The sequence below is a fragment of the Anolis sagrei genome, chromosome 1 (assembly GCF_037176765.1).
Source record: "Anolis sagrei isolate rAnoSag1 chromosome 1, rAnoSag1.mat, whole genome shotgun sequence".
Lineage (NCBI taxonomy): Eukaryota > Metazoa > Chordata > Lepidosauria > Squamata > Dactyloidae > Anolis > Anolis sagrei.
In genome coordinates, this window is record NC_090021.1 from 221,237,126 (window position 1) to 221,262,365 (window position 25,240).

Sequence of the window (25,240 nt, forward strand, 5' to 3'; positions counted from 1 at the left end):
GTCTTCTCATCCTGAGACATCCTGGCTTCATCTCAGTTTCCGGGCAGATGTTGACTCTTCTTGATTGATGTTGGTCTTGTGTTGACTTCCTTCTTAGCATCCTTAACTCAAAAAGCCATTGTGTCTGATTAATGTAAACACGTTTTCCCCCAAAAGTTCTACAGTTAATCATGGTCACAGTTCATCAGCAGCTTTTAATTACAGTCCAGTAAGCAGGTAGTAAATGATTTAGTCATTGCAGACCATAATCTTTTGAATGGTGTTTCCAAAAACTATTAGCTCTCATTCATTTATTTCTTTCATTCAGTTCCATTCATAGCCACGTATATCAAATCTGTATATTATATTCCTTGTGATAGTTGCCCACATGTTAAAATCTTATTTCTGTTTTTTTGGTCTTTGTTAGAATCTTGAAATAGTTTTGTAATTGATTTATTTAAGCCATTTATGATGCAAGATTTTAATTTAAAATCTAAACCAGTTAGGCATTCTTAATCTTTGGTTTAGTGTAATCACAAAATTGGCAAATCAATGTTTTTGGTTGACTTTCAATTCAACCTGTACCACTGATTCTACAGTGTTTTAACTCTTCTATTTGTTAGTCTAGAAGCCTGATTGATTATAACCAACTGATTAATGCAGACACAATCTATTATGCGCTCTCTCAAGGAACCATTAGCAACCTCTTATTCCTATTAGACATCCTACTAAGTCTTTTGAACTTAGTGAACAAGGGTCAAGTGCACAAGTATTTGAGGATCTTCAAAATGAATTCAAAGTTAACAAACAAACAAATCCCTGGACCACTGATAATATTGCATTAATTCAAAAAGTCCAGCTTCCCTAATATGAGCACTACCTTTCTGTGGTGATTGCATTGCATGCTCTTGTGAAGCTATGCTGATGGTAGCAGTGCTGCTGGCAGGGTACCCTCCCATGTCAGACAAATTTTTGCTGAGGAACCAGAATACATATGTTATACACCTACTTTGCAGCAGTTGATGTATGGTTCACATATTGAAAACACTCAATATGCATTATAATCTTCAAGAAAGGGAGCACTGGAATTGCAGTAACAACGGAACCACTGCATTAATTTCTCATGCAAGCAAAGTGATATTCAAAATTCTACAATTGAGACTTTTGCCATATTTTGAGTGAGAAATGACAGATGCTCAAGTTGAGTTCAGAAAGGAAGAGGCGTTATGGATTATATTGTAAACATACACTGGATAATAGAGATTATCTTAGAACTTCAGAAGAAAATCAGCCTGTGCTTTACACATTATAGCAAAACTTTTGATTATATAGATCACAAAAAAACAAACAAAACTATACTCATCTTAAAAGGGGATGTGCCATAACGTTAGATTGTCCTGGTGTGTAACCTGCAATCAGGATAAGAGGCTACGATCAGGAACAAATACACAGAAAGGGGATTATTTACAATTGGCAAGGTGGATCAGGCAACACTGTATTTGATCATTCTATTTGTTTAGCTTGTACACCGAAAGTGTCATATGCAAAGTAATAAATTATATTTGAGGAACAAAACATCAGAATTGGAGAAAGGAATATCAACAATTTAAGACACGCAAATTTTTTCCCCTGTCAGGAGTGACTTGAGAAACTGAAAGTTGTTTCTGGTGTGAGAGAATTGGCCTTCTGCAGGGGATGCAGGGGATAGCCCAGGGGATGCCCGGATGTTTTACCATCCTGTGGGAGGCTTCTCTCATGTTCCTGCATGGAAAGCTGGAGCTGAGAGATGGGAGCTCACTCTGCATGCAGATTACACCATAGTACTAACAGAAAATTTGGAGCAATTACTGAAAACAATTGAAAGGAAGAAATTGCAAATGGAAATTTTCCAGTTAAATGTTAAGAAGATAAAAATAAGAGCCATAGGTTGGTTACATACTTTAATAGTCTAAATTTTTGAGTAGCACCACATCTGCATATCTAAATTGAATGTAGTAAATGATGGGAATGTGACCCTGTGCGGATGTAGTCTAGAAACTCCAGTGTTTCTGAATCTAACAAACACTGCATCTGTATATACTTATTATAACATCTGAAAACAAGGAGAGAACATAATTGTTAGAAGGTGTTTTTAGAAATCTACAGCATCAGAGAGAGTGGATTAGTATCAGTATAGCATGAACACCCTTGGCATGGAATACATTTCTTTCCCCCTCCCCAAAATTCAGGAAATCTTGTAAAGTACAGGATGTTTTTAAGGTTCATGTAGTCCTGTTGTGATCACCTGTGGTTTCTACAAAGGGTTTTTTAATGATGCCTGGCAGCATTGCTTGCCGAAGCCCTTTCGTCAAGGAGTAATCCTCTTCAATTGGGAAGGTATGAGCACTCAGATACCTTCTGAGGCAAGTTTCAGAATCATGTTTGATCCCTCAATTCTCGTTGGAAAGTGACTGGTTTAGCACAAGGCAGGCAACAGTACAAAACATTTTATCAGGCATCTTTTGGAACACAGTTTGTTTACCCAGCAGAATTGCTGGAGAAAAATAGAAATGAAGTAATAAAGCAATGTTAAAAGTTGTTAAGTATGTGTTAGATTGGAGACTTCTGTTTCCAGCCAAATAAAAAATAACCATGACTGCTTATACTGGGAACAGGGAGATAGGGAGTCAAAGGTGAAATGCTCTCTGGATTCTGGGAATTTAGCTGACAGGAAAAGGAATTTTTTTAAACATGAGAACTGATAACTGCCTCTGAATCTGTCTCAGGCAGCTGCAAAGAGGAGACTAGCAGCCCACAGCACCCATATTTAATTAACTTTCGCAAAATCTAGAGGGAAATGTACATTCTTTCCTACACTGTTTAAGGATGCTGCATTTTGGCAAGAAAGATCTTCATGACATTATCATTAGTGAATCCTATTAAAGTAAGACTCACAGCGTCATACAATGAGCCACTGTCCCCAAACTCTTTGTGATTAGTGGCTCATCTCTAGTTCTCTTTGAAGTGGCTTGGGTCCAGCAAGTTCTCTTTGTTTATCCAAGGTGTTACTTTTTTGTATTTAATAGCCAGAGCTATAATCATCTACTTCTTGGTGTAATGTAAGGGTTTTCTGCCTGTCACTCCTTACTGGAATTTTTTAAACTCTTTCTAAACAATGAGAGAAGGAGGAGGAGAAAAGGTCCACATGAGTTATTACTCCTGAAACTTTTCATTTTGCAGTGTTGTATAATTAGCAAGGAGTATGGGGCCATCAAAAAAGGAGAGGGAGGAAATACATAGCAAATATAAGCTGCATTACCAACTTGGATTAGGTTGAATAAAATACACTTTTTAAAAGCTTTTATGTGCATTCTGTCTAAATGAAGAATGATTTACTGCTCAATAAATAGAGAGAAAACAGGAGAGAGAAGGCAGAGTGACTGCAGGGTTGATAAATACTACTACTACTACTACTACTACTACTACTACTAATACCGTATACCCCACCCTTTCTCCCCGCAGGGACTCAGGGCTGTTTCCAATGTATAACAAAAATGACAAACATTCAGTGCCAGGAACAAATAAACAACAATCAAGATAAAGGTAAAGGTTTTCCCTGACATTAAGTTTAGTTGTGTCTGATTCTGGGGAGTGATGCTCATCTCATATTTTTAAGCTGAAGAGCTAGCATTGTACGTAGACACCTCCAAGGTCATGTAGCCAGCATGACTGCATGGAGCGCCGTTACCTTCCTGCAGAAGCGGCACCTATTGATCTACTCACATTTGTATGTTTTCAAACTGCTAGGTTGGCAGAAGCTGGGGCTAATTGTGGGAGCCCATCCTGCTCCCTGGATTTCGAACTGCCAACCTTTTAGTCAGCAAGTTCAGCAGCTCAGTGGTTTAACCCGCTGCACCACCAGGGGCGCAGCGGGTTAAAAAAATCAAGACAGAACATGAAATAAAATAAACTAAATATAACTTATAAACAACAAAACTTAACCAAGGATAAACTAAATAAACATAATACAACACAAAAGATCAAACCAATTAAAACCCAACACATGTGTACATTAAAAGCATAATAAAATATATCACAGCATATATGATAATGACTACTCTAAATAGCGACACAGGGAGTGTGCTTGAATTGGCATAGATGCAAGTTTAGTTGAGGAAGTAGTGTTTATTTGTATATCTTCAGGGAAATCAGAGAACATATTGAATTTGCAGTGGCACAATAGTAACAGAAATAGTAATCCAGTAAGATAATAAATAATTACTAGTTGAGTGACAAAATTAATGAATAATGTAACTTCAATACCCAAAGAACACCTTTCCTTATATACATCTGTCTATGTGAAGACTGAGGTCTGAATCCCACCTGTGGATAATGATCCATTATAGGAAAGAGCCTTCTTTGGTTATGAAATGCCATCCACTTTGATACCCAATTGGCTTCATTTCAGTACCTAGTAAAACATGTGCATCTGACTCCCTGAGATAGCATAGATGTTTTTGTCTCTCTGTGACATGACCCTTAATTTATCCATGGATCATATAAAAATCCATAATTTTGTTCTCAAAATGCATACATGAGATCGGGTTATACCTGAGTGTGTGCTGCAAGTCGCTTCTGTTGTGAGAAAATCAGCCATCTACAAAGACGTTGCCCAGGGGATGCCCGGATGTGTTACTATCCTGCAGGGAGGTTTCTCTCATGTATACAGTCTGAACCCTGCCACATGCACAATAGAGGACCTACTTACAGCCTTACCAGAGCCACTTGAAGAGGCCAGCTTCTGTTCAAAGGAAATTTAGTACAATGCCAAACTTTTAACTTTGAGGTTTCTGTATGCATTATAACTGTATTCTCAATTTGCTTCTGACATGATATAAACCCTGTGTATATGGTAATTCCTGTTAAAATGTAACATCCCATCTTTTGTCTTTGCCACTTGATTTGGAGGCGTGGCTGTGTCAAATCCCAGCTTCAACATTTATTGGATCCATAGAATTACTTCCCTTGCCTGCACATTTCAACCCTTCTTGAAAAACTTGCAGTTATCTCACAGAACCATTGTCTCAGATGTCCTGCCTCTTACTTAGCTTGTTACTACAGGTTGCAGGAGATAAAATTTGGGTATTTGGCAATAATCTTTTCCCTTTCTCAGGATGTGAAAAAGGGAGGTGAATCAGAAGTTGTTTCCGATTTTAAAAAGAAACAAATCAATTAACTTAAGTATTGTTCATCATTGTACAATCAGGACTATACAATATATATATTTTTCTTTAAGTTATAATGAATTTTAGGAAATGGTATCTGTGGAAGGAAGTCTTGTTGGCAAATTCTATAGAACAGCTGTAGTTACGAGAAGGTTCACCAAAGAGAGCCATTAGGATTAGGTCGCAGTACCTGTTAAGGCTTGACAGCTTAAATAAAAATGAAATATAAATGACACAATTTTTAGTTTGATTGCTTTTCTTCTAGTTTTTGCTTTTTTTGTGTGTGGTTGTGTGTACCCCTTGGGAGATTCTAGAGATCAAAAACTAATTTCTGGATCTTACACCATTCCCCACTTCTGTTCCAAGATGTAGGTTACGCTGCTTGTGTATAAATCCACAACTTTCGTAGTTCCTTGGGGAAAGCAGCATTTTAGGGAATTTCTCATAGGAGGAAAATCACAGGCTGACTAAATTCAGGATATTAAATTTCTTTTCTCATGAGCTTCCTGTTAGTACTTCTTTTTCCCAAGACAGACTATTCTTTCAGGATGATAAAGTAGACAAAGACAGATTCCCATATGTGAAATACTACATAGATAGAGTAGTAATTAGAGAGCACTCTTTGTATCCCTTTAGTGACAGTCCCATGGCAAAAAGAGGGATTGCTGTGTGAAGAACTGATTAGGGAAGGAAGGAAGAGGCATGTTGGTTGTCTATTTTATGTGCAGTCAAGCTGTTGAGAGACTTGTTAATCTGTAGGATATAACAGGCCTCACGTTTTTCCTCTTAGTTCTTTCATGTTGACTTTGGATGGAAACTTGTTGCTGTTTCCTTGTGTCAGCAGAGAAAAGATTCAAAATGTAGGATTGAAAGTGGTGAAAGGTGTGGAATCGGGAGCAAGCAAAAAGTATGTGTGAGAAAGTGAGCAAGAAGTAAAAGGGCCAATGCTGCCCATCTGCTTATCAAATAAATAGTTTTTCCTTGGATTATCATGCACCTTCATAAACAGCTCTGTGTGCCTTGCTCTGTTTCATCTCTCTCAAAGGAGTCTTCACTTCGCTATTTCCAAATTCCCTGCTATGCTGCCAGCTGTACTAGCTAATTTAGATTATTTTTACTGTTAAACATATGAAAGGAAGCAATGGCCTGCAAATCTCCCATTACGGGTGAAGTGGCATCTCTATGCAACCCAAATGCTGTCGTTCACAGAACCTGCTTTCCAGGGAAGTAAATTGCACACCAGCTTAATAACAAGTTTCTAAGTTTGCGAGTTGACAACCCATGTGGAAGTGTCACTGCAGGTCTTTGCCTAGCATAAATCTCATGTTTTTAGCCTAAGTGAGATTTATGATCACAAATCACTTTGAGTTATATGACATGACTGTGACGAATGATTCTCTCATTCATGATTTAGAACCTCATGTATTGTGAGATGACGTAGTGCCTATTCTGAGGGGGGGAAACTCAGAAGTTTCTTTGTCTGAACACAAGTTTGGAGCATAATATTTGTTTGCTGCTACAAGATATAGTGATGACTGCCAGTCTAGATAACTTTGAAAGGAAATTAGACATATTTATGGAGGATCATTGATTGGTATTATAATAGTTATGTATAATCTCAAAAATCAGTAATATTTATCTCAGTGCCATTTACCAGAGAACAAATGGGCAAGTGCTATGGGACTCATTCCCTATTTCTGTCTTTCCTAGAAGCATTCAGTTGTCCTCCTATTAGGATAGTATATTGGATCAGTTTGGATGTTGCTGTCATCCTTTGGCTTTATGAAAACTACCACTCCTCTTGGTGTCCCCCCAGCAACAGCAAGGGTATTCCTCCGGGGAGCTAAACCAGGAAATCTCAACTGGGTGGCCCCCCACAAGGGTAAACCAAGAATGGGCAACTTGGAAGTCCCTAAATAGACTCAGAAGTGGAGTGGGCAGATCAAAAGACAACCTGGCAAAATAGTACTACCTAAAAAAAGTCCCACACCTTGTGTGACTGTGGAGCAGAACAGACAACTTCACATCTGTATGCTTGTCCACTGTGCCCTGTCTCATGTACAGAGGAAGAGTTGTTGGAGGCTACAGACAATGCCACTGCTGTTGCCCGTTTTTGATCAAAGGATATTTAGCCGCCTGCGCTCCTTCTATTTTTATCAGTTTTATACTAATTTATGCAATGCTTTTGATATGAAATAAGTAAATAAAATCATCCTTGGTGGCTACTCTAGTGTTTTTATCAGGCTAAAGAAGATGTGGTACCTATGACAGGTGCAGGGGGCTACTTTCCTCCTTATGTGGGCTTCTAGCGCCAGATAGATCAATAAAAAACAAAAGCAAAAAAAATATGTTTCTTGTTTTGGAAAAAGTTTTTTTAAAATGTTCAGTAATTCATATACACTTTGTAACTCCAAACTTCCCTGTATGCTTAGCAAATGCCAAAGTAGTTGGGGTGGTGGTGGTTTGTTTTGTTTGTTTGTTTGAGAGAGGGAGATAATACATTGTTTAGTTAATCTTGTCACTTGGTTTTGAATGGCAATTAAGGCCCATTAATTTTACAAAAGATCCATCTCTAATGGAGATGAGAACTTCTCAAAGTGTTTTGTAGGTATGAACCCAAAAGGTGCGTTTCTGTGGAAACTACTTGGATGAATACCTTAAAAGGCAACAAATATGTTTCTTGGGATAAGCAGATATTTTTATTTATCAGAGTATAATAAGGATTCTTTAATATATTTCACTTATAATGGTTTGTTTGGTCAAATAAATACTTTTTTGACTGGCCAGCCCAGTTTGTCACAAACAACTACATAAACGTACTGCCTGATTGAATATCTCACCTTGAAGATTCTTCAAAGCTCTTCATGCAACCTCTCAGGCTTGTCTTAGCTCTGATTGTTCTGGCTACAATTCACAGTGCCACCCTAAGGCTGGTAGAGAGTATTTTTGAAATCCAAAAGTGGTAATTCTTTCCCTTTCTTCTTTAGGGAGTAACGTTTACCATTCTCATCCAGATAATTATTGACCAAGTTACAAATCTGAGGATTACATAGGATTTTGCCTTGGAAGTTCAGATGGAATCATGGTGCTATAATTTTGTCATGTGAAATGTGTAAAGATTTGTAGCACTTTCCTGTTTGTATTTCCACTTCATTTGTGGTAGAAAACTCTATAGAAATATTTACAGTATCCACAGAAATAGCCATTGAATCCTACATCTTCTTCAAAAATTAATTGTATTCCTGGTTTATTGGTTTTATTTATTTTTTGTTCATTTTTTGTATTTATATTTGGGGGATTTTTAGATTTTAAAAAAAGAGAAAGTTGAGTCTCAAAAATGTTTTGACGCAAAGGCACCTTGTCAGTTTTTCAAAGATGTCTAATAATTTTCAGTTACATTTGAGTGGTAGGCACTGTATTCTGGTAGCCAAATGTTAGTCTTGGCATATTTATGAGTTTCCATTTACATTTCCTTTGTGTTCTCATTAGCAGAACAGTAATAATAAATTGAAATGCTAACAGGTCATCATTTTTACCAGTTGGGGATGTTATTAACAAACTTGATGAAGTGTTTGAAAGTGTAATAATTTTAAAAGTGTGGGTTTCCTCCTCGCTTACGCATAGCCTGTAATTGTCTCATTTATAGTGTGTGAAACTTTTGGCACAACTTTGCAACAATAAATGTGACTGATGTCTTATTCAATTCCCCCCCCCCCGAGCCTATTATCCTGGTAAGACTCCTTCCTCTCCCATAGTTTCACAGTATGTGCATATTGCATGTGACCTAACTTATTGTGGAGTTAACAGTGTAAACATGACTATCATTTAAGTATCCCTAATCTGAAGTATCCCTTCTCTGAAGTGCTCGGGACCAAAAGTGTTTGGGATTTCGGACTTGTTTGGATTTTGGAATACCAGTATTCTCATATTATCAAAACACGAAAAAGACCCGTTTTTCTCACTTGACAGATCTATTTTTCTATGTTGTTGTTTTTTTTCTTCCAAAGACAAACACCTTTACTGGAAAAAATGCATTTCTGAGAAGTTGAATGTGTGAAGCTCATGCCTTAACAGCGTATTTCCGGGGGAGGGGGGGTACAGGTGCTCTTTCTGCTGCTGTTTTTTGGTCTTCAGACCTTGTTCATGTTTGGCTAGCCTGCACCGCATAGCACGGGTCTTCTTAGGCCTCAAGCACTTTTTGCCTTTGTAGAACTTCTGGAGGTTTTCCTTCTATTGCACTCTGGCAATAGATTTGTGAACCACCCGGATTTTGGAGAATTTGGAAGCTGCTCCTCCTCCAACTGCTTCAGCAGCTCTTTTGCCGATGAGGAAAGACAACAGGCCTATTTTTCAATTATTTTTCAATAATGAGTTTTGAAGTATGAATTTGATAGTCTTATTATGTATTGCTCCCATATGCTTTTTAAACTGGTGTTATGTGTCCAGTGTTTTATTGTATCAACAGTGGTGGTGGTGGTAATAGTGATATGGAAGCCAAGGCAAAGCCATAGTTGCGGTTGTGAGCATTGTATCACTTCAGAGAAGATAAATTTAACAGGGAGATGCAATATGCTGTTGTCCATCTGTGGGAGGCATCTGCATGTAAAGCTTCACATTTTATTCCTATGAGAAAGTGATTAGCATACAATTCTATTATTTAAAGTATACGGAGTAGTAATTTTAATCCTGTTTTTTTTTACTGGCTTTCACTCTTTGACCAGAGTAGCTCACAGAGCATAAATATTTGCATGAAAAGGAAAACACCTGCCGTTTCACATCACTAAACACCATCTCAACATATCCCTGCATTTTCACCTAGCTGCCTATTTCATTCCAGTCAAAGGAACTGTCCTCTGTTTCCTGACTGACATCAATTAAAATGTGGGAAGACTGAACAGCGCTGAGGCCATGGAACAGGGTGCCTCTGTTGCTTTTTTTGTGCATGTAATTATCTTATTACCTCCCTACTGCCCAGTGTTTTGTTAAACGGTAAAGCACATTCTCAGCAGGCTGCTGAGATGTTCTAGTTATGTTATTGAAGCAATTATCATCTGAGGCGCTCTGGAGGGCTCTTGTTAGTTTTCTAATTGGTGGAAGTACTTGGCATTAGCAAGGAAGGGTTTTTGGGGGAAGGCATAACATTAGTTATTCAGAGGATGACTTCATGGCTTAGGTATCATGTGTTATGTTGCCCATTGGAGATGTTGGTAGCTATAATGAGGACTAGAGGTGTGTGTTTCCTATGTTTCTTGAATTCACGGAAAAATAGGAATGTTATTGGCTATCCAGTTAAGTCAAAGTGAAACAATTTCTTGAAGGTTGCTGGATTTGTCCATTAATATTGACCACTTGCTCAGGGTTCTTGCTTTTCTTCGTTTATGGTCAGGGCTGCTTCAATGGAAGGCGACTGTGCCTTTTGTGGTGGTCCTACCACATGCATCCTAGACCCCTGCCCATCCTGGCTGATAAAGGAAGCCAGAGGGGGGTTGGCAGAGTGGGTGAAGGTGGTGGTTAATACCTCCTTGCAGGAGGGCAAAATTCCAGCGAGCTATCATAAAACCGCTGTTGAAAAAACCATCACTAACCACTCAATTAGTTTCGGCCAGTTTCCAATCTTCCCTACTTGGGCAAAGTCATGGAACGTGTGGTGGCAACACAACTCCAGGGATTTCTGGTAGACACTGATTATCTAGATCCGGCACAGTCTGGCTTTAGACCAGGACATGGAACGGAAACAGCCTTGGTGGCCTTGGTAGATGATCTTTGCCGGGAGCTGGACAGGGGGAGTGTGTCCCTGTTAGTTCTGCTGGACCTCTCAGCGGCCTTCGATACCGTTGATCACGGTATCCTTCTGGGACGCCTCATAGATATGGGACTTGGGGGTACTGTTTGCAGTGGCTCCAGTCCTTTCTTGAGGGACGGTCCCAGAAGGTGTTACTGGGTGACACCTGTTCGGCCCCACAGCCATTGTCATGTGGAGTCCCTCAGGGTTCAATTCTGTCCCCAATGTTGTTTAACATCTACATGAAGCCGTTGGGGGAGATCATTCGGAGTTTCAGTCTGAGATGTTATCTCTATGCAGATGATGTCCAGATCTGTCACTCCTTCTCACCTGTCACCAAGGAGGCTGTCCAGACCTTGAATCGGTGTCTAGCTGCTGTGTCGGACTGGATGAGAGCTAACAAATTGAAACTGAATCCAGACAAGACAGAGGTCCTACTGGTCAGTCGTAAGGCCGAACAGGGTATAGGGTTACAGCCTGTGCTGGATGGGGTTACACTCCCCCTGAAGACTAAGGTTCGCAGCTTGGGAGTGATCTTGGACTCATCGCTGAGCCTGGAACCCCAGGTCTCAGCGGTGGCCGGGAGAGCTTTTGTGCAAAAACTTGTGCACCAGTTGCGCCCGTACCTCGGGAAGTCTGATCTGGCCACAGTGGTCCACACTCTTGTTACATCCCGTATAGACTACTGCAACACACTCTACGTGGGGTTGCCCTTGAAGACTGTTCGGAAACTTCAACTGGTCCAGCGAGCGGCAGCCAGATTGCTTACCGGAGCGACATACAGGGAGCACACCAACCCCCTGCTGTGTCAGCTCCACTGGCTGCCGATTAAATTCCGAGCACAATTCAAGGTGCTGGTTTTGACCTACAAAACCCTTTATGGTTCCGGTCCAGTGTATCTGTCTGAACGTATCTCCCTCTACTTCCCACCCCAGAATTTGAGATTATCTGGGGAGGCCCTGCTCTCGACCCCACCGCTATCACAAGTGAGGCTGGTGGGCACAAGGAGCAGGGCCTTCTCAGTGGTGGCCCCTCACCTGTGGAACTCACTCCCGGGGGAAATCAGGGCATCAACATCCCTCCTCACCTTCAGGAGGAAGGTAAAGACGTGGTTGTGGGATCAGGCCTTTGGGCAACCTGACAATTAGATATGGAAACCAGATGAATAGGACTGAAAGGACTGACAATTGTGGAATGGGAATTTAAACTATGAGATTGTGAAACTCTGACCGTTAATGAGGTTTGTATTGGTTTTATTGCTTTTATCACTTTTACTGGTTTTATGGTTGTTTTTGCCTATAATAATTATTGTTTTCTGTTAATTGTTGTGATTGCTAGAATTGCTGTTTTGTTAACTGATGCTATTGTCTCTTGCTGTTATGTGATGCGGGCATCGAATTGTGCCTTGCTTTTGTGAGCCGCCCTTAGTCCCCCCCCCCCCCCGGGTGAGAAGGGCGGGGTAGAAGCAACCGAAATAAAATAAAATAAAATAAAATAAAATAAATAAATAAATAAATAAATAAATAATACTACTGGCTTTACATTAAATCAAGCTGAAATCGATGTGCTCCATTATATCATAAATGTGCTAATGTGTTTGATTATTACATTCATGAAAAATTAGCCATGGATTTAGACATATTTGGATGTTGGTAAATAAGATAGATAGATAGATAGATAGATAGATAGATAGATAGATAGATAGATAGATAGATAGATAGAGGTGTATGTTGGCTACATTTCTGAAATTTGGTAAGTTTTGTCGAGCACCATATTTCTTATTTTATTTACTAAAACATTTATACCCCACTTCATATCGGGGGATGTGAAGTTGATGGAAAAGTAAGAGGACTAAACTTTATTCTGGATTTCATGCCTGCTGCTGTTTCTTTGCACATATGTTTAGTTTACTGTGTCTAAATCCGGTACATTCTGACATGCATGGCCATTTTACTGTGGCTCAGCTATAGCAAAAATGTAATTCTTCACTACCATTATTAAATAAGCAATGAGTAATGTAAGCAATTTTATTTCTGTGGTGAGAAAATCCTTGAAAACTGGGCAGTTTTCGAAGATTAGTCACAATAAAGGACCTTACATCCCATCTTGGGAGAAACACAGGATAAAAATTCAATAAATAAATAAACAAATAAAAACTACATGCAAAATTCATATATTGAGAAAGCAGTATTTTCTACATAAGAGCAGCATTTTCCATGTAGAAATACTGCTGTCTGTATTATCTGTGATTACATTGCCGCATTTTTGCCCCACAAAATTAATACATACTGTTTTTACACAGAGCGAAATTGCTATTTCACACACTCCCATTTCAGAAAACAATACTTCTTCCCCAAAAGATTGTTTTCTGGGGAAGTGTGTCTGAAGTTGCCATAGACCATATAAAATATAGTCAATTATATTTTGAAACATCTAACTTTATATTATATGACTTTATATTTTGAAACTTTTTTACTCTTCTGGGTAGCAGTAAAAGTAACTTATCTAAGGATTTTTAAAGTATTCCTTAACAGCATTAGAAGTGTGCTTTTTGGGTTTTCATTCCCTGTATACTCCGATTTCCATTAATCCACCACCTCAGTTTACTTCTTTGGTTTCTAGATAACTCAATATGTCTTGAAGAATGTTGTGCCCTTTTGGTTGGCATAATGAAAATTATGGACTTTGGGGATGTTTACAGATTTTCCCTTCTAATATTTGATGTGATAAAACTCTAAAAGTTCAAGCTAATCGTGATGGGAAAAAAGGACATCATAAGTTTTAAAATGATGGCACAATTCAAGTGATGCTCAGTGGCTTGTTTCCTCTGCCAGAAATATTTCCTCTGCCAGAAATATTACATTGGCATAGAGTTAATCTAATTCATGTAGGCTGCTCTTATATTTCTTACTTTCATGGCACTTTTTGGGCCTCATTTGCTAAACTAAAATTCTGGTCAAAGTGACCCAGCTATTTCCATTAAACGTGGGTTGGTTTAGCTCCATTAAGTGTTATCTCCAAGTACTGTCAACCTGTTTTTTGTACAAACTACAGCAATCTAATAAGGGAGATCCCCCCCTCCCCCGTCTTTGTAATGGCATCAAGTCATTATTGTTTGGGTTGCTAGGTAATCCTTAGAAAATGACCTGTTGCTCTTCCCAGGGTTAGAAACTGAATCATATCCCCCAGGTAATTGGTTTCAGTTACTGAAATATTTCATTTCATGTCTTGTCAACACTTTCTGGCTCTTGGTTACTGGTTCTTGTTGTTTTGGGGCTTATGTATACACCCAAGCTGAAAAGGCTGGAGTTGTTTCTAAGAAGCAGAGGTTTCTATAAGGACCATGTAATTTTCTATTCTGTTAAGAAGACCCATCTGAGATCCAGAAGGAAGATGTGATTACATTACTATCCTAGGAGACAAAGTGTGTCCTCAACACTTTGCAAGAAATAACTTGTGACAGTCCACCAGTGTCCTTCATGTCAGAGCATGCTTGTGTTAGATAACAAAAAGGCTGTTGGGGCATTCTTAAAACATAGACAGTAATGGCTATATTTGATTCTGGCATAAATAGAATAGTTTGCAAAGCTAGACTTTTATATAACTCTACCCTCATGAGGCTAGCCCATTAACTTTGCTAAGAGTCATTCTATGAAGGAGGGAAAGAGTATGTAGGTGAAGGAAAGACTGTTTCTATTACAGTGGGATCTTGATATTTGCTGAGGTTTTGTTGCAGGAGTTGCTTTGGATGCCAAAATTTGTTGACTCTCGAGTTCCATTTTATACAATGGCATAATAAAACAATGCCCCTTATATAAAAGAGCAAAGTCAAGATTTGCATTTTGGAACATCAGTACTTTGAAAAATACATTTTTAAGCCATGAATTTTTGAATTTGTGGATGCAGAATCCATGGATATGGAGGAAGAAGTGTATTACTTTGTCTTTTCCCATTAACTCCCAAGAGGAGGGAAATGACACATACCAGTTCTAGAGCTTTCTTGGGGTGTATTGGGGTAATAAAACATTTGGGATCCCATGGAATCACTGCATTTTGAGCCATTTTCCAAATGCCCACTTTAAAAAAAAACCTTTTTGAGGTGAGTGGAATACAACTGTGGTAACTTCCAGCAACCTAAAGAAGCAGGGTTATCATGTTGCTCCCTTTTTTGCCCTGAGAGGAAAAAATGTTGCATTTTCAGGAGCTGCCTTCCCAGGGACCATGAGAGAAGGCCTTCTTTTGCATAATATACAATTCTTCTGTATAATATACAAATTACTCTGTATACTTGAGTATAAGCCTAGTTTTTCAACTCTGTTTTTAGGCTGAAAAAGCCCCCCTTGGCTTCTACTCGAGTCAAGGTTACTTATTATTTTACTCTGTTATTATTATTATTATTATTATTATTGCATTTATAATTTAACTTTATTATTGTTATTTCATTTATTATTTTACTTTATTATTATTGGAAGGATATGTAAGCACATTTATATTGAAGGAGGTTAGAATAATGGTTTAATCAGAGTTTAACTATCTTAAATTATAGTTTTAAGTATTCAAAAACATTTAACCTACTGATGCCTCAATTAATGTAATTGTATTAGTATCTATCTTTATTTTGAAATTGACCAACAGCTGCGGCATCTCCTACCCTTAGCTTATACTCGAATCAATACATTTTCCTCATTTTTGTAGTAAAATTAGGTGCCTCAGCTTATATTCGGGTCGGTTAAAGTGTAACAAATGAATACTACAATTTCTTCCATTATGGTTATATTTAAAATAATGCTTGTTGAGAAAATTTCTGAGTGAACTGACAGGAATCTTGGCTTTGAGCACTGTTAAATTCTGTTGAAATCTTAGTTTTGTCTTATATTTTTTGGAAATGTAAATGCACACACATAATCATGTGCACAAACACTCTTGCTTCAAGTATGCAGCCTGAAAACAATTATCTAACATGACCAGGTCTCCTAAGAGAACTGATTTAATTACTGAAATACTGAATACCTTCCAGATAAGGGTCTGTCCCTGCCATCATGACACCCTGCAATGGGATAATAAGGCATTATAGACAGGAAATGTCAAGGAAAGGAAATATCACCTTCGGTGCACAGGGCCATCAGCTTAACACTTCCCTCCTTGCTAGCCAGGCTAAAGTAATAATCTGTGTCAGGTGAACATTGGTCAGCAAAATGAGGCAATATCCTGAGGCAGGGCAAGACTGTTACATGCATAAATTTAAACTAACTTTAATGCTGCTCCATCCCTAAGAGCATTTAAAAATGACAGTGCACCTGCCCGCTCTCTCCTTCTAGAGACTTCTTGCTGAAATAACTGGGTTAACTTTTCTCCCTTCTTTCTGAAATCATTGCCAAGACTAGGTTTTGTTCCATTTAAGATGAAATCACCTTTTCAGGTCCCCAGAAACTGGGATTTTGGCCAGAGAATCACATTAGCTCATTCTCTTTTACAAAACCATGCTTCTAGTCTCTAGAATTATAGTCCAGTGCTCATATCACTACAACACATTGGCTAGATTCACCTCTACTTTGTGTGGCAAGGTAGTGAAAAAATTGTGACAAAATGACAATTCTAGGGAATGGAGAGGTTAGAGGACGAAATATATGTAGTAATATAATGAGTTCTTATGCTGCAAGAGTAAAGCTACCTGCGCCCCATTAATGGTGTTGCTGCAGTGGCCGATTGCAACAGTCATTTTTGGAGAAAAGAAGAGGGTGTCTAGAATCGGGGTCCTCAGCAGATCTCAAATAGGAACGCCAGATTCATAAGACCTCATCACACTAGTGAATGTGAACCTTTAACAGCCTCCCTAAACTACAAACCCCAGAATTCTGCAGGAGGCAGAAACCGGATTTCAAGTTAATTCATTCTCTAGTGTGATGAGGTCTATAGTGCCAAACATTTGGTTGCTATATCTGCACTATTTGTTATAATTTTATGTGGCTTGTTTTATACTTTTGTACAGTTTTTATATGTTGTGTGTTATATATGCACCCTGGAGTGTTTTTTAAGCTGCCCTGAGTCTCTTTGGGGAGATGGTGGTGGGATATAAATAATGATGATGATGATGATGATTATTATTATTATTGCAGCACCACGGTCTTATTCTACTGCATCCTTTTGTATGTCTACAATTTAAATATAAAAATCCGCTGTTGTTGCCTCTGGTTATTTGTGTTTCTGCTCTTAACAGAAACGATTATTCTTTTCTTTACTGTGGAGAAATACTGTTTGCTTAGCTGAAGAAAAACAAGGTATTTATTCTCTTTTTAAATCTAAAAGCAAAAAAGATGGATTGATTGGCTTTTTGTAAACAGTAGTCATAGCTGTTCTTTCATAATCTCAGTCTTGAAGGGAGGCTGAAATAGCATTTCCCTAGTGAGTACAGTATCTTCACTGCGTGGTCTTCACTGATGTTATAGATTGTTGGAGGGATTGAGCTTTTGCTGTCAGGCATATTTTGAGAAAGAAGCATTTACCTTACTATACCTTTTACAGCTCACCTAGCATGCCTACCTGCTTTCTAATACCAACAAAATGAACATTTGTAGAAGAAGCAGCGGCAAATTTGTTTTGTATCCTCTTTACTCTGTTCATCTGCCTCTTCTTAGAATGCTTCCTACTGATGATAGAAACTATTTATTTGTATTTTGTGGGGAATCATATCTCACCTTTCACTCAAGCCACAAGACAGGGAAAAAGGGACATCACAATTGAAAAACAACAAGGCAAATTGGGAGATTGAAAACAACAACAATTTATTCCATGGGAGAGCTCTGAGTACATTTCAAGTGTAACGTCATACCATGTATTTCCCGAGATGATTTAAAGTATCCAAATACCCTCTGGATATCTAGACCAGTGTGATGTAAAGCAAGCTGTGATGAAGGTTAAAAGGTACATATTGGATATGTTATAATCCTCAAAATAATATGAGCTGGCATTTAAAACATGCCAAGTGGATTGATTGGTCAGATGCCCTGTAACTGAAAGTAAATGATTGTGGTTTGTTTGTTTTCCATTTCCTTGCGGAAAGGCAATTCAGAGGAGAATAATAATAATAATAATAATAATAATAATAATAATAATAATAATATTTATTTCTACCCCACCACCATCTCCCCAGTGGAGACTCGGAGCGGCTTACATGGCGCCAAGCCTGGACAACATATTACAGCAGAATAAAACCAAAAACATAAACAACAGGCAACATCATCAAAATTACATTAGGAAAAGAAAAAAAACACATTCCAATAAACACAGTCACAATAACAGTGGGCGGGCCACATGTACAGGATAAAACAATTAAAAGACTCTGATGAGATAAAAATAGGAGCGGGTTATTTGCAGGGGGCTCATAAAAACAAACATAGTTGTGAAACTAAACTTCCCATTTGGGGGGCGTGTACTCCAGTGGCAGAAGCGTTGAGGGGAGCAATAATATCATGCTGTGCACCTACTCGCCAAAGGCGCAGTGGAAGAGCCAGATTTTAATGTTCTTTTTTAACGTTTCTAGTGAAGGGGCTTTCCTGATCTCTCCAGGTAGTGAATTCCAGAGTCGGGGGGGGGGGGGGGGGCACAGAGTCGGGGGAACCATCTTACAGCATGTGCATTTTTTTTGTCTTCATAAAGACCCATGGCTTTCCTGTTAAGTTTTCTGTAGCTAATCCCTTTCAGGCAGTAGTTGTTCTGAGACAATTAAACCCAGTTCCTCTTCCCACTTCTTTCTGCAGCATTTGAAGAAAGAGGTGGTCTAGAAGTTATAAATAATATTTCCCCCTGCAGAGTGATGGGGGCCTTGTGGCTTAGTTAATTAATTCTGTGAATGTTTGAGATCATCCAATAGTTTAGGTGGATTTTTTAAACTGGACAATTTCATGGAGGATGAGGTTTATCTGCTAGCCAGTGTCTGCTATAAACAGACATATACAGATGCTGGATATCTGTGAATACCAGCTGCTAGGGATAGAGAGGCAGGAGCCATCACTTTTAATGGCTTTCTTGTGAACTTACAGAAATATCTACATGATTGCTGATAGAAACAGACTGCTGACTTGATAAACCTTGGCTAAATCCAGCAAAGCAATTCTCCCTGCTTGTAACTATGGGATGCTTAGGATTCTGAAGTAAACGCCCCTCAGTTCAGATTTTGGGTAGATTATCCCATATCAAAATGATTGAGACCAGAAATGTTTTGGATTTCTCCCCGGATTTCAGTTTTCCTGTACTTGTATATCTGTACATAATGGCATATCTTAGAAATGGGACCCAAGTCTTAACGCGGAACTCATAAATGTTTCATATACCCCTTATACACATTGCTTGGAAGTAATTTTATACACAATACTTTAAAAATAATTTAATTCATGAAACAAAGTTTGTATACATCAAACCATCAGACAACAAAGGTTTCACTATCTCAGCCACCCATGTGGCCAATTTTGGATTTTCAGATAAGGGAGGCTCAGTCTATACTTTTGGATTTCTTGACTATGTGTATGCTTGTTTATGTATGTTGCTGAAAAGTGTTAGCATTTCCCAGAAAGATCTAATAAAGCCATCTACTATGTACTATTTCTGTAACAGAGGCTAATCACAGGTACTTATTAAAGATAGCTATACCACTCTAGTGCCCAAATATTGCCTCTGAATCATTCTGCATAATAATGTTCACGAGAAGAGAACTGGGATCTCTGTTCATTTTCAGTTACAGTTCAGGATATCATCTAATATTCTGGGGTTTTGTCTAGCGCTCTTTGACGAAGCATTTTGGCTCATTTAGCCAGCATGACTTTCTGGTCATCTATCTATGCATGATGCCTGTTTTCGTCTGCCATTTTTCTATTTCTTGCGTTATAGGCTGAAAATGGTGGTCCAGAACTGGCATACATTCACAAGCCATTGGCTGGTGGTCCATGGTATGTTTCCAATAAATAAAAATATAGCTGTAGCCAAAGATCACAAATATGGCTGAAAAACACCCCTAGGGCATTGGTGGACAGCAGGTGGCCAACTGATGTCCTGGGACAGGTAATTGGCTGTCTCCACTGCTGTCATTTTCCCTTTTAGTCTTCTCCTTGAATGCCTCCAGAAAGCAGGTTCACATATCACTGGGAAATGGAAAAATGCATTATCTGGCTGTTGAACCATGGATACTGCAGATTCTAGAACTGGTCCAAGGTCACCTTCCGTGGTTAATGTAATCACCGTCCCAACCTTAAACCTGTTACAGAATTGTCAATCTAATCTATATAGTGAAACTGTTTTCTGCCAAATCTAAGTGGTCAGTGTAGATATGCTCCAAGTTTCTCTCTAGATTCTGAACTCTTTCAAAAGACCTCCCTATTCAGGAAGCCCAGAAAAGCATCTGTCTCCTTGGTACTTTGAGATACTTCATACCATCCCTTTCCTCTTACACTGCAGTCCAAATGAGATCCCTGAAGCCCATCACCTGTCATGCAGTGTCTGCCATCCAGCTTCACTCCAGGGTTTGCCTAATGTCCTTTTATTGGCCTCCTTGCCGGAGCCAGCTGTTGGTTCTCATTTCTGCCTCAGGAGCTGGAAATGGGTGAGGCAGTGCTACTGATGCGTCCTCTTCTTCCACAGTTGGTTTATCAGTTTGGACATTTTCTTTTAAAATAAAACGTCTTCAAGTGATGTAATTATAATTTGACACTGCAAAGCTGTTATAGATTAATGTCAGCATAACTGAAGACTAATGCATCAGTCGTTCCTTGGCTTATTGTTTTTAATCAGATGCTTTTTCTAAACAGAGTAGATTTGGAAACTAAGACTGTGGCCTGTTTTGGTATTATTTCACTATCCCTTTGCTGTAGCTAAGTTTCGATCCAAAACAACAAAAAAGATTTTGCACTCACAATATTTCTGTTCTGCCCTGGCACCTAACAAGAAAAATGACAAGCTGTGAAGTATAAAAAGTCAGCACCAAGAGTGTCTTGCTGACTGACCAGTTCACTCCTCATAGCTTTTGGAAGACACATGCTGTCCTGAGTCATTTACTTCATTTCTATCATGCTCTTGTCAAGAGTACACTATACTGGGGAGCATGCCAACTGCAAAGTCTCTCTTTGCTTACTTTGGAACTGGCATGAAACAATGGATCTTTTAAGCTTCAGTTGCATTTCTCCATCAATTCCTACAGTTCTTTTGTGCCTTGAGTGAAAGGGGAGAGGCGTTGAAAGTGGAAGTGCTGAGAATTGTCACATAGTTCCTGGTAAAGAGAAATATAGTCTCCCAAGCTATTCTCTCCTTTCATCTTTAAAATATCCAATTGCTTCCCAAAGACTCAGTGAGATGTTTTATTTCTCTTTTTAGTCTTATTCTTGCATGTATCTTACCTCCTGGAGTACACAAACACACACAGAACCTATTGTAGAGTAAGCAAGATAAGCCTTTCTTCTTAGAAATAAACAGGGCTGAATTCATCAACTGTTTTCAAGCTACATCTCAAATGTCACACCTCTGCTGCATGTCTGAGCCTGAACCATTTCTGTTTCAGCAATCAGGAGAAGTTTTTCCACAATCATTCAGCAGTACTTGATATAGTAACTCTAATGCCTAAGCCTAAGTATGTCCACTTAGAAATAAGGGCAAAGAAACTGTGTACTCAGAAGTGAGGTTGAGTCATGCAGCTCCTCAATTCCTAAGCCTCTCCTCCTCTTTTCCACTAAGAAAAATGCGTATCCTGGTGAGCACTGAAAAAGGGAAGGAGGCTTGGTACATTACAAGAAAAAACTCTTTAATAGGTGGATGATTGGAGATATGACATTTTTTTGTGCTAGGAAAGGACCTTGAGTGAAGAACCTTGTAGGTAAAACTTGGCCAGATGTTCTTCACATCTGTACATTAAAAATTATTGTTAAGCTGACCTTGGTTGTAGGCTTCTTGCAAGTTTAAAGAAGACTTTACTTACTTAGATGATCCCTCCTTGTCTGAGTATGATGGCCTTCCAAGTGTAGTGTCTTGGTGGTGGATACATAGAAGAAAGTAACAGTTGTTAAATCTCCAAGTCAGTGATTATGGATTGTGATTTGCAGCCAGGGGCTTTTTCTAGTTATAGTACCAGAAGTAGGAATGCTCAGTGGGATGGGATGCCTCAGGGTATTTAGCACACCTGGCATTTATTGGAGCTGGGAGGAGCTGCAAAACACCCTAAAGTGCTATAAAAGAAAGTTGTTGATCAGACCCTGATGTCTGTTTTGACTTCGGCAATTTTCAACTATTAAAGGACAGTCACTCTTTCTTGTATTGAAAATAAATTCAAAGCTGCTGGATAACATGGAATAAAATATGTATTTACTTATTTAATAAATGTTAACAAGGAAGAAAATGGTACATTTAATTTTTTTAAAATGCAATGGACATCAATTTTCATACTTGAGCTTTGATTCAAAAGTTTCTGGAGGCTGGATTACTCCTAGTTCTAGTCTTGGTTTGAAAAGCTGGAGGTACCAGAGCAAGGTCTCTGTTATCCTAACAAAATGTTGAGTTTGTTGTTGTATTCAACAGCAGCACTACAACAAATGTTATATATTCCATATTTTTGTATTTATTACCTGTAGCAATCCTTAGGAGTGGATTAGTTGGAAGACTAATGCTTCATTGCTGAGAAGCCATCTGGTTGAGCTCCCTAGGAATCAGAAAGTGATCTTCTTCTGACTGAAGGTTAGGCCCACCTGAAGTGTGAGGTGAGTTCACCAGATGGCTGGTTAAATGGTTCTTTTCCTGTATCCAAAGTGGAAGGACCATATGGCCTTTGTTAAATAGTAGAGGACATGAGGCTTTCACATCAGGCCTACTAAATATAAATATTAAATTAGTTTGAGAAAAGAAGAAACATTAATTTTTCACCCTTTAGTGTTACTGCTGGGCCCAAGAGACCATAAGATGCTCTGTAGTCTCAATGAAGAAACAACCCTATAAATAGTGAGCTGCTATCCATGGTACAGTCCTGCTGCTATGAAAGATATATCACTCATTAGCCAAAGCTCTGAAGGCAGCAGAATTCCAACTCAGGAAATATATCTCTTTAGCTTCAGAGATACAAACTGACCAGTTACCTGAACCTTTTCCTCATTGCCTGCTAACAGATGGATTTCAGAGTGACAGATATTTAAGGTAGGCTGTTCATTTTTTTCAACTTATATTCCTGTTTGGCTGTATTTTTTATTGTGCAGACCCCGAAGAATCAGGAATATTCTGGCCACTTACCAAATCATCCTTGAAAGCAAAAGTCATGGTATCACTTCTCTTTTTCTTTGGAAGATCTTTGTTTTGTGGTATTGATTGCAGTGAATCCTTTCACAGAGAAGCTGCTTAAATCTCCCTAACTCTCAGATAAGGATATGAGTGCACTTATTCTAAATAGTTGGTTTTCAACCTTTGGTCCTCCCAGAAGACCCAGCTTGGTCAACTCCCAGGAACCTTTGGAGCTGGAGTTGGGAACCACTGCTCTAGAGTAAATCAGAAAAAAGAGATATAATTAGTACTAACATTTTAAAAGTAATACCCACTGTCAGCATCAGAGTAAAAGCCACAGTTTTTACCAGATTTCTTTATTTAAGCTTTGCATCTGTTTGATTCCCTTCATTTCTTTTGGTATCTTTTGACTGATCCAAACAGTGGCATGAACCTGTTTAGAAATATTTTCTTTCTTCGTATTTCTTTCTATGTAGAGATCAATTCCATAGTTGGAGCTCTAAAATATTAAGAAAACATTACATTATTGAAATGTAGAATGCTGGGTGTCATATATGTATGTGTGGGATGAGTACAGACATGTCTATGGCAATTGTTGGGGCAAATGAGCTCAAACATATTGTCATCTCAACTTATTCCTGGGAGTGAGAAATGTAAGTATGTAAATGACTGTGAAAGTTTCTCTGTTGCTGTTGACAATTGAGGAATATGTGGGTTCCTTTAGATCTTGTACATTGGTTCAGTATGGGGTTGATGATGAAAATGACAACATAATATGTAGGATCATTCAAACCATGTCACAACACCATCAAGTTACATTTATTTCTTGCTTTCAATGCTTGATCAACAAGTTGCACAATATTAGAATGATAAGACATAAAGAACACAACATAGATTGCTGATTTCAATGGCAGCCTCATGGCATTAATACTGAACCGGTCCAGCCTCCACCTGAGCTTCCCTTAGAAGGGTTGGGAATTGTATCCTCTACAGATGTTCTTGCTCTGCCGTTCCCAACATTCCTTACTATTAGCCATGCTAGGAAGGGCTTTTGGGAATTGTGGTTCAAGAACATTTGGAGGATTACACAATTTTATCTTCAAGTCCCCGGTGGCGCAGTGGGTTAAAGCTCTGTGCCGGCAGGACTGAAGACCAACAGGTCACAGGTTCGAATCCGGGGAGAGGCGGATGAGCTCCCTCTATCAGCTGCAGCTCCTCATGCGGGGACATGAGAGAAGCCTCCCACAAGGATGATAAAATATCAAAATCATCCAGGCGTTCTTTGGGCAACGCCCTTGCAGACAGCCAATTCTCTCACAACAGGATGCTCCTGACACGACAAAAAAATCTTCTAGTTTAGATACATAATTGGCAAAGAGGAAAGTGAATAGGTACTGTGTTATTTTCAGATCTCCTTGAGTTAGAGCAAGAGATGTAGTGTTGGACAATCCTCACATTTTCCTAGATCCCTGGCATCTTCTTCAACCTTTGTCTCTCTTAATTAAAACATGTTCTTATATATGGGAATGCACTTGCATTATAGATTCAATGCTTTCTCCATCTCAGGAGAAAGGTGGAATATAAATAAAATAAATTGAAAATTGCATGGAAGCCACATTGTCACCAGTCAGGTGTCAAATATATGTATGTTTATCTTGAATTTATGCAGGCATACCATCTGTGCATTGACCACCATGCACTAAATGGAACTGTCATGTTTGCTCCATCTTTCCAAAGAAAGATTGTGCAATTAATAGGCCAAAGAAACAACTGCTTGTTTGGGGGACAATGGGAAACTGTTTAGAAATTAAAGTGAAGACAAACTAAGAATTGAAAGCTGTAGATCAGATGGGACTAGACCTTTCAAAGTCTGCCAACACTTTGGTTTTACAGCCGACCTCAATCCCATAATCATCGGAATTCAAAAACCCTGCTGTAATTGGAAATTGCTGAGAATAATCTTGATCTGTGCGTGCCTCTGAACTTGGCCATGGAACCATAAATTATATATACATAAGCCTGAATTTTTCAC

General features: G+C 38.8%; 1 protein-coding gene across 8 annotated transcripts in view; it reads left to right on the plus strand.

The window, feature by feature from the left end:
* SEMA5B (semaphorin 5B) overlaps positions 1-25,240 on the plus strand; it is a 498,410-nt gene that overhangs the window by 184,644 nt on the left and 288,526 nt on the right. Inside the window, exon 3 of one of the 8 annotated variants that reach the window (XM_067473376.1) lies at positions 3,481-3,561. The exons of the other annotated variants lie outside the window; for them this stretch is intronic. The gene's annotated coding sequence lies outside the window, so the exon portion shown is untranslated. The remainder of the gene's footprint in view (positions 1-3,480; positions 3,562-25,240) is intronic. 8 annotated transcript variants of the gene reach the window in all.